Raw genomic sequence first — 4,641 nt, forward strand, 5'->3', positions numbered from 1 at the left:
TTTTTTAATGTTTTATTAATTTCTTAAATTCTAGCCATCCATTTGTTTCCAAATTTTCACCATACACTTGTCCCACATATCCATAGCTTAGATAAAATTCTCAGACTTATCCAAAGTCTTGGTGGAGTAATTTTTGAAATTTACACTTTTACCCCCGTAAAAGTCAAAAATTACATTTTTGCCCCAAAAACTGAAAAATTGCCCATAGACATATTTTTCATCCCTTATACTCATACCATTCTCCAATTTGTCAAATGTGATCTAAATTCTCTCAAAATCTCAAATTTTGTCCGCGAGTGAAAAAATTACGATTTTGCCCCTACACTTTAGAAATCACCGAAATTAAACTTTTTCACTGCCAAACCCTCAAATTATACTCCAATACTCAAATCATACTCCAATAAGTTAAATGGGACCAAAAAAAAATCTTTTCTAAAAATTCTCGTTTTGTCTCCAAGTGACAAATGACCATTTTGCCCCTAAATAGTGAAAATTTCAGTTTGACTCTGAATTACCATTTTGAGTCATCCCTGAACTATGAAACTCTTAATTTCACCTTAAAATTCCTATTTGAACTAGTTCGAGGCTTAATCGACTCAATGGTACCATTAGGGGCAATATCGTCTTTTAATGATTCCTCGAACTTCCTAAATATGCAAACATTCGATTGAGCATGTAAATGACGTCATAATTATTTTATAGAACAGGGTTTGACAAAAACGTAGTTTTTGTCAAAAAAAGAAAAACGTTTTCTTTCTTTGCCACCACTCCCTTTGTGTGAAAGAGAAAATTGCTTATGAAGCAATTTTCGAGAAAGGTTCGACTAAGATTGTGAAAAAAAAGAAAAAGACAATTGTTGTCCTCTTTGTTAGCACAAAGTATAGTTAAAAACTCCTTCCTTTGTTGAAGGTTCAAGTGCAATCGTGTGTACTACCATTGGAGGCCAAGCACTTAATTAGCTAAGGTTTTTGCTCCTTGTGGTGTTCGCGAGATTGCTTCGGAAAGTACCATCGTGATTACAAAATTACATGGCAAGGTAACTTTCTAAACAATACTTTATTTTGTGCTTTTATGTGTTAAATATCACCAAGGTGATCCATGGGTATAGGCATGTTTTGTTGTTTGGTTATAAAGTTTTTAATTTTCTTTCCGCTACGTATTTTGAGCATGCCATCCATAGCCAAACCCATTAGTTAGGCCAAGTTGGGTGAAGAAAGAAGTCAATTCCAATCAAGATTTCCTCATTAGATTACGTGGGCCACGGCCTACCTCCACCGTAGCCGCAGCCTCGACCAAGTAATTAGCAAAAATCCTAATTACTTTAGGACTATTATAGTGCTTCAAATTTGATAAGATTTTTGACTAACTTCCAAGCTGAACTAGGAAAAATGGTAAACATAAAAGTTATAGATATTTCTCTTAGCTTTCCAATGATTTAAGAATCATCTTATTTCAAGTTCTGTAGAGAGATTTATGATCAAAATACTGGAATATATGTAGTGGAAATTTACACCTCAAAATTGCTCTCCTTCTTCCATTAAAATTCTTCCTGCATTAAACATCTACAAAAGTACGAACAAATCAACGACAACCTATCTTAATCACATTAACACCAAATGGAGTATAAAGTTAACTAAGATTAGATTGACTCACATAAATTAATTAACTTAATATAATTTAAATAAAATCTATTAATTTCTATGCATTACAGCAAGAACCAAGCTAAATTGCTATCAAAATTAAGCTTAAATAACTCTATATCATAGAGTTATCACACCTCCAAACTTAATATTTTGCTATTCCTGAAGCAAAATATAGAAAAGAAACTAACTTATAAAAATCAATTTCAAATGGTGAAAACAAAATAAATTAGTTACTACTAAAGATAAAGTACACCAACTCAATGATTCGCCGTAATTTCCTCAAAAGTATATCTATCAATCACTAACTTAAGGAGAATATAAGCATCATTCAATTTCATGTTTCAATTCCAATGTAAGCACATTCTCGAATGGATTTTCGTATGTGTGTGAAATCTTTTACCAAAAATATCATAACATTTAGATGAGTTTATGCCAACACAAATTTCAAATTACTACTAGATTCCATAGGTTTACTTTTCATCCATCTCTCCACTAATGTAGATTAACACCAAGCTAAGGATCAACAAGACTTTATAAAGCTTGTAATGTATGGCTATGGTCCAAGTAAGGTAAAGGATAATAATGTGGCTCAAATTACCCTAAGCACATAATTATTGTAGGACCTATATATGGAGCACTATTCTCCTTTTCCTAGTACACCTTTTCTTCCACATTTGAATTTTTCTGTTATTCAACACATTTTTTTCTTCTCTTTTTTTTTTCACAATTTCACCTTCCTAAACTTATTTTCTTTGTATGATAGGTAGTGGAGTGATTTTTAATATTTTGAACTTTTTTTCTAACATCAACATTACTTTTCCACCTTTTCAACATTTAGATCAATCTATATTTCTTAAAACAATACACATGCTCAGGAGTGAAGGTTGCAAAATTAGAAGTTTTATTTTGAGGCTAGGCTCACTTATTATGTAGTTAAACAAACAAAAGGGAAATTAGGCTCAACAAGGTATACTAAGGATAAAAATTTAACAAGGTTGGCTTTTTAGGCTCAAATGGTCCAAAAATGGCCTAAATCATCTCCCTAACTAAGTATTGCCTAGGATTTTGCCTCGAGAGAAAATCAAGCAAACTCTAAAATTCTTAACATAATCTAAAATTCACATCAATATAAACCTTCTCTATATATTCACAATAATTCAAAGTAAAAGATATAGTGTTCAAAATTGTGAAAATCACATCCTAACAATGATACTTAACAAAAGAATTTAGCATGAATCCAAACAAAAACCTTATTCACCAAAAGCCAAGAATTCAAGATAACTAGTTATTATCATTAGATGGGGAAATCATCGAATATTGGCACAACTTTACTTTAGATTCCTAAAATTCGAACAAGTAATAAATTCATTCATTATCTAATCCTAAATTATTTATAAATCTAGATACGCATGCAAATAAAACTAAATCTAAAACTTCTACAAAATATTCACCACCAGAAAAAACAAATTCACCCCCCAAAACTTAAACTAAACATTGTCTTCAAAGTTAGAAAAAATAAAGGAAAGGAAAAGAATACTCCCTTGATGGTTGGATGAATATGGTGAAGCTCTATCCTCATCTTCTTCTCCACCATCCTCTACCTCATTGTCCTTATTGTCCTCTACCTCATTGGCACCCTTAGGAGGATTAGGTACAAGTGGAAGAGTAGACATGATCATTCCCATAAAAGCACCATAAGCTCAAAACATGTGATTCATATGTTGATTACATTAGGTCTGATAAGTCATGTGTTGCTCAAATTGGTTCCCAAGTTTCTCAACTAAGTGCTCAAGGTTCTCAATTCTTTGAGTCATTGACAGTTGTTCGTGTCTTGGTCTAGGGGTGGAGGATGGTGTGTAGAAGAAGAGCTAACCCCAGTAGAATTGTGAGGTTGTCTAAGGATGAGATTGAGATCAATTGGAAGTTTAGGGTGCAACAACTCCTTACTAGCATTTTAATTTACACCAGCTTGTTTGCATAATGTTGTAATCATAGAAGGGAACTGCAAGCCTTCACACTTTGATCATGTAGTGTGAGTCATGGCTTTGTAAATTACGCAGCCAATATCAATTGTGCATCCAATCTTGATGGAGTGAATAATGATGGCTAGATCTTTTATGACATTACTGAGATGTGTGGTAAAAAGTAATTTGGAAGCCATAAAATATAATCATATCTTAGAAGTTGGTTTCATCACATTCCTCTTGAATGAAACTGGTGCATTATTGAAGAATCGCCATTGAGCACCTTCCTCACAAAGTATATCAATGATATCATCCCAATCTTCTTGCTCAGCCAAATATTGACCATATCCATCGTTTTTAATATCAGGAGTTTCATAAAATTCATTGATGGCATGGCTCGAGAATGGAACTAATTTACCTAGCACAAAAACAAACTCATTAGTAACTTCAACAGTGTTAGCATAAAATTCTCTTACCAGAAGGATACTCACAGTTGTTGGCGAGGCACAAAATTTTTGCTAATGGCATGCATCAATCATTGGTTGAAGGTCAAGATGTGTGATAACCCTTGATCCAATCCTCGTTCCAGTATTGCAATTTTGTTGGTAAGAGAACTGGCGTGTCTAGCCACAACGTCAGCTGACACAAATCAAGTGTGATCAAATGAACCATAGGGATTTTGCCTTGTTTGTTTGGGTGCCAGTCTCAAATTTCCTGTAATTAATTCTCAACCAAAAGAAAAGAAAAATACCAACAAAACATAATAGACCACCAACAATATTAGCTCATATGTCGTCTCATCAAAATAAATAATGCCCATAGTATCAAGTAAAAATCCAACAATTATATGTAGAAAAAAAATATAAAATCAAGAAACTTACCCATATTCCCAATTTCAATTTACCAGTGAAATTTAAAGCACAAATCCAAACCATCTATCATAACCATAAAGTAACTAAACACAAGGTCTTAAGAATCAGCAACACCCATCACAAATTTCCAACAAAATAAATAATGTAAAGTAAACAATATTT

The 4,641-nt window shown here is 32.8% G+C and overlaps 1 long non-coding RNA gene across 1 annotated transcript; it reads right to left on the reverse strand.

Annotated features, from left to right (window-relative positions):
- On the reverse strand, positions 3,575–4,373 carry LOC108663735. The gene is made up of 2 exons (XR_001929746.1): positions 4,099–4,373; positions 3,575–4,025 (listed from the first exon to the last, which is right to left on the reverse strand). It is a non-coding gene; the product is annotated as an uncharacterized LOC108663735 (long non-coding RNA).

Source organism: Theobroma cacao, chromosome 10 (genome assembly GCF_000208745.1).
Source record: "Theobroma cacao cultivar B97-61/B2 chromosome 10, Criollo_cocoa_genome_V2, whole genome shotgun sequence".
Lineage (NCBI taxonomy): Eukaryota > Viridiplantae > Streptophyta > Magnoliopsida > Malvales > Malvaceae > Theobroma > Theobroma cacao.